This window comes from Cervus canadensis, chromosome 23 (assembly GCF_019320065.1).
Source record: "Cervus canadensis isolate Bull #8, Minnesota chromosome 23, ASM1932006v1, whole genome shotgun sequence".
Classification (NCBI taxonomy): Eukaryota; Metazoa; Chordata; class Mammalia; order Artiodactyla; family Cervidae; genus Cervus; species Cervus canadensis.
In genome coordinates, this window is record NC_057408.1 from 33388584 (window position 1) to 33396736 (window position 8153).

The following is an 8153-nucleotide window of genomic DNA, read 5'->3' on the forward strand; positions in this document are numbered from 1 at the left end:
CAGCATCAGTCCTTTCAATGAATATCCAGGACTGATTTCCTTTAGGACAGACTGGTTGGATCTCCTTGCAGTCCAAGGGTCTCTCAAGAGGCTTCTCCAACACCACAGTTCACAGCATTAATTCTTTGGTGTTCAGCTTTCTTTGTAGTTCAACTCTCACATCCATACATGACTACTGGAAAAACCATAGCTTTGACTAGATGGACCTTTGTTGGAAAAGTAATGTCTCTGCTTTTCAATATGCTGCCTAGGTTGGTCATAGTTTTTCTCCCAAAGAGCAAGTGTCTTTATTTCATGGCTGCAGTCACCATCTTCAGTGATTTTGGAGCTCCCCAAAATAAAATCTCTCACTGTTTCCACTGTTTCCCCATCTATTTGCCATGAATTGATGGGACCAAATGCCACAATCTTAGTTTTCAGAATGTTGAGTTTTAAGCCAACTTTTTCACTCCCCTCTTTCACTTTCATCAAGAGGTTCTTTATTTCTTCTTTGCTTTCTGCTATAAGGGTGTTTTCATCTGCATATCTGAGGTTATTGCTGTTTCTCCTGACAATCTTGATTCCAGCTTGTGCTTCTTCCAGCCGAGCATGTCTCATGATGCACTCTGCATGTAAGTTAAATAAGCAGGATGACAATATACAGCCTTGACATACTCTTTTTCCTATTTGGAACCAGTCTGTTGTCCCATGTCCAGTTCTAACTGTTGCTTCCTGACCTGCATACAGGTCTCTCAAGAGGCAGGTCATGTATATGGAATATATATGTATTTTAACAATCCATATGTAGGTTGTGTCTTTTCTAATTACATTTGAAAGTATGCCCATAGAAGCTAAAAAAAAAATCAGCAAATGATTAAAAATGCCCCAATAGATGGCATTACTGTGATCTATAACCTCAAGAGGGCTTTTGTGTTTGCTTGTTTTGGTTTTCACTTTAGGATTAGCTGTTTTGCATTGTCCAGAGTGGACAATGTTTGCAAGAATGCTGGTCCAGCCTCGATCCATGGTTCACTTTCTATCTTGTAGTCTCCTACCTGCTGCAAACTGTAGGGAGTCAGGACTTTGGAATGAGGGATACTCATTTGGACCAATGTTCATTATCAGTCAAAAGTCACTGTCTCTTCTTAGGAACAAAACATTTCTTTAGTCAACTAGATGTTGAAACAAGGAGGATACAGTTGGCAAAGTAAGAGTGGAGAGTCAGTAACAATTCACCTATAATTTCAAGTTGTGGTCTTTAAAACTAAGGTTCATATGAATGAAGAGTGTGATGAGTAGGAAGGGGACCACATAGACCAGCAGAGAAACACCGAAAGAAATATGGTGTATTTAGTATTCTCTTACATGGTAAGCTGAGTACTCTGGCCCCTTTAGTAACTAAATACATTTATATTTAAACATCAGGTACTCAAAGCCTTAAATTAAACATTAGAGCAGATACATTTATGGAGTCCTTTAATTTGAAATACTGATTGTTCTTGAGGAACCTCCACAAATAATATTTGGGTTGTCAGTAAGTAAGTGACAACTCCACCATTTGCTGGGCCTTGCCAGCTCTGTGGGGCTCTGCTCAGCTCTTCATCACATACTCAATTACTTTTAGGAGAAAAATATGCACGTGTGTGTGTGTGTGTTCCTTCACTCGGTTCTGTCTGAATCTTTGTGACCCCATGGATGGTAGCCCACCAGGCTCCTCTGTCCATGGAATTTCCCAGGCAAGAATACGGGAGTGAGTTGCCATTTCTTGCTCCAGGGGTCCTTCCTGACCCAGGGATTGAACTCACATCTCCTTCATCTCTTGCATTGGCAGGAGATTTTTAACCTCTGTGTCACCTAGGAAGCTATATATATATATACACATATATATACATATATATATATACATATATATATTCTGTTGCTCAGTTGTGTCTAACTCTTTGCAACCCCATGGGCTGCTGCATGCCAGGTTTCCCTGTCCTTCACCATCTTGCTCAAACTCATGTCCATTGAGTTGGTGATGCCATCCAACCATCTCATCCTCTGTCATCTTCTTCTGCCTTCAATCTTTCCCAGCATCAGGGTCTTTTATAACGAGTCAGCTCTTTACATCAGGTAACCAAAGTATTGGAGCTTCATCCTCAGCATCAGTCCTTCCAATGAAGATTCAGGATTGATTTCCTTTAGAATTGACTGGTGTGATTTCCTTTCAGTCAGTCCAAGGGACTCTGTAGAGTCTTCTCCAACACCACAGTTCAAAAGCATCAATTCTTCGGTGCTCAGCCTTCTTCATGGTCCAACTCTAACATCCATCCATCCATATATATATATATATATATATATATATGTGTGTGTGTGTGTGTGTGTGTGTGTGTGTAACTTTCACAGATAAGAGGAAAACTGTAGTGAAAATGTTAAAGATAGTTGTATATATAGAGAGTGTATGCCCTGATAGAGAATTGATTCTGGAAGAAGCAAGAAATTTATACTTTCACGTATATATAAACAAATCAGAGCATTTTCTAAGAGCTAAACATACGCACCTTGTGATTATCCATATTTTGTGTTCTAAGACACCATCCATGTGTTTCCATGTGACAAGTAAATGCAATTTCTACATGTTGAGAATACAACTCTAATGAGATAATCATTTATTTTTCATACTTGTAAATTTTTTCTCACTCACCAGATAATTAATTCCTTAAAAGACAGGGGCCAATTCTTGCTTTATACTTGCACACATTGACAGATACACTCTCAGGATGAACTGAAGCTGACTGATCAATACAAAGCACAAGAAATGCAATATGAGCCAGTCTACAGTTAAATTCTAAAATCAGTGCTACAGATTCATGGGAAGCAAGAAGTATTAATTGAATTTCTGAGTTTAGTATCTTGAAAGGTCTTAATGTCCCAATATTTAGTGTGGAATTATGGAATAAAGTTAATTAATAACAAGCTTGAGACTTGAAGCCAATTCAAATTGTACACAGTGAAGATGATACTGTTGGACTTATTTTCTTGTCATTGCCTATCCTGTTGGAATGTTCAGTGCAGCTTCCTCATACCAGCTGGGTGGTTTCCAGAGCTACCTTCCCACTCACAGCAGAGGCATCCTGGAAACATTCATTGCAAATATCCTTTAGGGAATGTTTGGCATCTCTTTACTGTCTACCGCTTCTGTTTCAAATTTTCTTGCTTTTCTCTGATTTCCCATATATTCATCCTGTTGATTAAAAAGTGAATTGCTGTACAGAAGACATTTTAAAAAATACTCATTTCATTTTGGTTTGGTGTCTCCCTATAATATGAGTTTTAAGAATCTGCCTGCAATGCAGGAGACCCCAGTTCAATTTCTGGGTGAGGAAGATCCCCTGGAGAAGGGAAAGGGCTACCCACTCCAGTATTCAGGCCTAGAGAAGTATAGTCCATGGGGTTGGAAAGAGTCAGACACAACTGAGTGACTTTCAGTTTTATGATATGACTTTTCAGAAACCTTTTTCCTCCACATAGTCACATGCTATTTTCAGTGATCCCCTATATACTCAACAGGTCCTGACACCATATTCCCGCACTTCCAATATCCCTCTGTGGGGTAAGAAGGTGCAGGTAAAGAGGAGAATGGGGAAAGCTGCACCAAAATATCATCAAAGAAGTTACCTTTGAACAATATATTTATGGCTCAACTGCTGCTAATAAATTATGTTGAAATAAAGTTGTTAGGGATTCTCTGGGGTTTTTGTTTTTAGGAAAACATCATTCTAGGTTGAGGTAAAGTTTTTTTATTGTATGAATACCCAACACACTTTGCTCTTTGTTTTCTCTCCCCTTCCTCAACTCTTTATCACCACATTTGTATTTCTTACTAATAAGATCTCTTGTCCATTGTCTGCCATCCATTTTGCAGTTTTGTGGTGAAGACACTTCTTCCCGAGGGAAATCAACTATATTAAACTGCAAGGTATTTCATTTTTCACATCTTTTGTGTAGTCTCCTCAGTTATACTCTCTTTTAAAAATTCTTAAAGCATTCTTAGTCATTCTCAAATTGTCATTTTTAAAGTTATGTGTCAAAGAAAAAGGGGTTGGATTTTCCAAGAAGGTAGATGCCACTCTTGGAGTTTTTTACTTGAGGACAAGAACTATGTCTTTTGCTTTCATATCTTCTATCATATTTGGAATAAAACTGGGTAGACTAGAAATCATCAGATTTGATTTGGCATCTGATTGACAGATTTATTGAATGGTTGAATCTCTATGATAGAGGAAATACCAGAGACAAGTGTTCTTTCAATGTGCTGTGCTTGGTAGATACACGGTCTAAGGATGATCACAGTAGAATTCTAAATAGAGGAAAACAATTCTAAGAACCAGTATTGGAAGTTAGGTAATGTAACTTGTAATGATATAGTATCTATCATATTTTGCAACTTCATATAAATTAATATGCATTTGTTTTTTTCTTATTTTTATGAAAGAAAACAGCAAAAATAGCTCTCATTGCAAAGGCATAGGAAAGTTGTGCAGTATTTCTCTCCCTTGTACACATACACACACACACACACACACACACACACACACACTCCTCTATATATCAAAGAGATACCACATGAAACATTAAGCGCCTTTGTTGGGGCTTTGACAACTAAATTAATTTAATTTACGTTAAATCAAATACCTTCCATTGTATATTTAAGTTGCCGTTCAAATAGTACAGATTTTTCTGCCTGTCATTTAGAATGAATTCAGTACCACAAGTTTTCCATTGAATGAACAGAGCTAACTGAGGGCATCCAAGAAGAAACCTTCATAGATAATTGGCTAGCTCGGGGAGCTAGTGTAGCGGAACACAACTCCAGATTGAATCAAATTCTCGAGCTCTCCTGAAGAGAAGACTAAAGAATGGGGGGAAACAAGGTTATATGCCAATTAAAAAATGATTTGTAGCTTTATTTTATCAATGTTTATTTTTGCCTGGTATACAAATGTCATTATGAACATATTGAAGGAAGATTGGTCTTTATTTGTTACACATTATGAAGTAGAACAAGGGAAGATTGATCGGAAGAACAATAAGTACATAAATTAGTCAGGATTCTATTTTCTTAATTTTTTTTAATTTTCAAAAAAAAAGTTAGCTTACTAAAGACTTTGATAAAATTGTCACGATGACATTTTTCAAGCATAAAGAAATTCTATACTGAAAATTACATCTTGTGAAATTTAAACACATCATTGGAAAATCAGAGATTAAAATTAGCTTTTGGTCCAAACACCATTGTATTTAATTCAAAATGGAAATAAAATTATATGTATTGAATCAATTAATTCTTTTTTTTTATTTTAAATGTGCATTTTATTGAAATATAATTGGCTAACACTGTTTCAGGAGTACAGCAAGGTGATTCAGTTACTCAAATACACGTATATTATTTCTTTTAATTATTTTCCATCATACGTTGTTACAAGATCTTGACTATAGTTCCTTATGTTATACAGTAAACCTGTGTTGTTTATTGCATATCTATTTTTAATTAGAAATCTAGCTTTCTATTCATACTAAGTCAAACAAGTGGAATCAAAATGTCAACTTTTTTAGGCAAAAAATGAGTAAGTTTTCTAAAATGTATATATTATACACATGTATATATTATATATATCTATACATATATATATATGTATATATAAAACAATGAAACTTCTACTACACTTGGTGAAGTTTTGAGAAAGAACATCAAGGAAAAAAAAAGAAGATTGGACAAAAATGGTGAACGTAGAACTTCTGGATGTTCAAACTGAATTTAGAAAGGGCAGACAAATCATATTGCTAACATCCGTGGATCATAGAAAAAGCAAGAGAATTCCAGGAAAAACATCTGCTTCCTTGACTTGCTAAAACCTTTGACTGTGTGGGTCACAACAAACTGTGGAAAATTTTTAAAGAGATGGGAATACCAGACCACCTTGCCTGCCTCCTGAGAAACCTGTATGCAGCTCAAGAAGTAACAGTTAGAACCAGACATGGAACAATAGACTGGTTTCAAATTGGGAAAGGAGTATGTCAAGGCTGTAAATTGTCACCCTGCTTATTTAACTTATATGCACAGTACATCATGGAAAATGCCATGCTGGATGAAATCACAAGCTGAAATTAAGATTGCCAGGAAAAAATATCAATAACCTCAAATATGCAGATGATACCACTTTAAAAGTAGAAAGTGAAAAGGAACTAAAGAGCCTCTTGATGAAGGTGAAAGAGGAGAGTGAAAAAGCTGGATTAAAACTCAACTTTCAAAAACCTAAGATCATGGCATCAGGTCCCAGCACTTCATGGCAAATAGATGGGGAAACAATGGAGACAGTAGCAGACTTTATCTTCTTAGGCTCCAAAATCACTGCAGATGATGACTGCAGCCACAGAATTAAAAGAGGCTTGCTCCTTGAAAGAAAAACTGTGATAAACTTAGAGAGCATAGTAAAAAGCAAAGACATTATTTTGCTGACAAAGGTCCATCCAGTCAAGGCTATGGTTTTCCAATAATCATGTAAGGATGTGACGATTGAACCATAAAGAAGGCTGAGCAACAAAGATTTGATGTTTTTGATCTGTGGTGTTGTAGAAGACTCTTGAGAGTCTCTTGGACTGCAAGGAGATCAAACCAATCCATCTTAAAGGAAATCAATTCTGAATATTCATTAGAGGGACTGATGCTGAGGCTGAAGCTCCAGTATTTGGCCACCTGATGAGAAGAGCTGACTCATTGGAAAAGACCCTGATGCTGGGAAAGACTGAAGGCAGGAGGAGAAGGGGATGACAGAGGACGAGATGGTTGAATGGCATCACCAATTCAATGGAGATGAGTTTGAGCAGGCTCCGGGAGATGGGGAAGGACATGGAAGCCTGGCATTTTTCAGTCCATGTGGTTGCAAAGTGTCGGACATGACTGAGCAACTGAACAACAACAGCAAAAAAGCAATACCTGAGCATCTGAATTTTTCCAAAAAAATCAAGATAATTCTGATATTCAACTGGAATTTAAAAAGTGATTACATGTTTTTCTATTAGTTTTGGTGATATACAGTTCTATTATTTTTCTCTTGATCCATCATGGTACAATGGTATTAAGTGAATAATAGTTACATAATAAAAATAGTAAATGACATTTATTAGTTTTCACAATCCATAGCCAGGCAAAAAATAAATGATAATTATAATTGTAAGTCATAATAGGAACATTATTAACTTAAGAATATAAAATAATTATATAGAATTTGGGGGGGATCAGGCAGGGTGATGTGGTAAGTGGAAGTGCATACATGCACATATTTTCATCCTCCCAGCCAATGCATGTCTTTTAGCTGGTGGATTTAATCCATTTATACTTAAGGTAATGATTGATGTGTATGATCCTATAGCCATTTTCTTAAATGTTTTGGATATTTTGTATTTTTTTTTCTTCTCTTTTTTTTCCTGACTAGAGAAATCCCTTTAGCATTCACTGTAAAACTGGTTTGGTAGGGCTGAATTCTCTTAACTTTTGCTTGTCTGGAAAGTTTTTGATTTCTCCATCAAATCTGAAGGAGAGTCTTGCTGGGTAGAGTATTCTTGATTGCAGCTTCTTCCCTTTCATCGCTTTAAATATATTATGCCATTCCCTTCTGGTCTGTAAAGTTTCTGTTGAGAAATAAGCTGATAGTCTGATGGGAATTCCTTTGTATGCTTTGCCTTGTTGCTTTTAATACTTTATCTCTGTCTTTAATTTTTGTCAGTTTGATTACTATGTGTCTCAGTGTGTTCCTCCTTGGGTTCATCCTATATGGAACTCTATGTGCTTCCTTGATGTGGTGACTATTTCCTTTCCCATGTTAGCAAAGTTTTCAGCTATTATCTTTTAAAATATTTTCTCAGGTCCCTTCTCTCTCTCTTCTCCTTCTGGGACCCCTATAATGTGAATTTTGGTGTGTTTAATGTTGCTCCAGAGGTCTCTTAGGCTGTCTTCAGTTCTTTCCATTCTTTTTTCTGTATTCTGTTCTGTGGCACTGATTTCTGCCATTCTGTCCCCCAGGCCATTTATCCATTTTTCTACCTCAGTTATTCTGCTGTTGATTCCTTCTAGTGTATTATTCATCTCTGTTCTTTAGTTCTTGTAGGTCTTTGGTAATCATTTCTTGCAT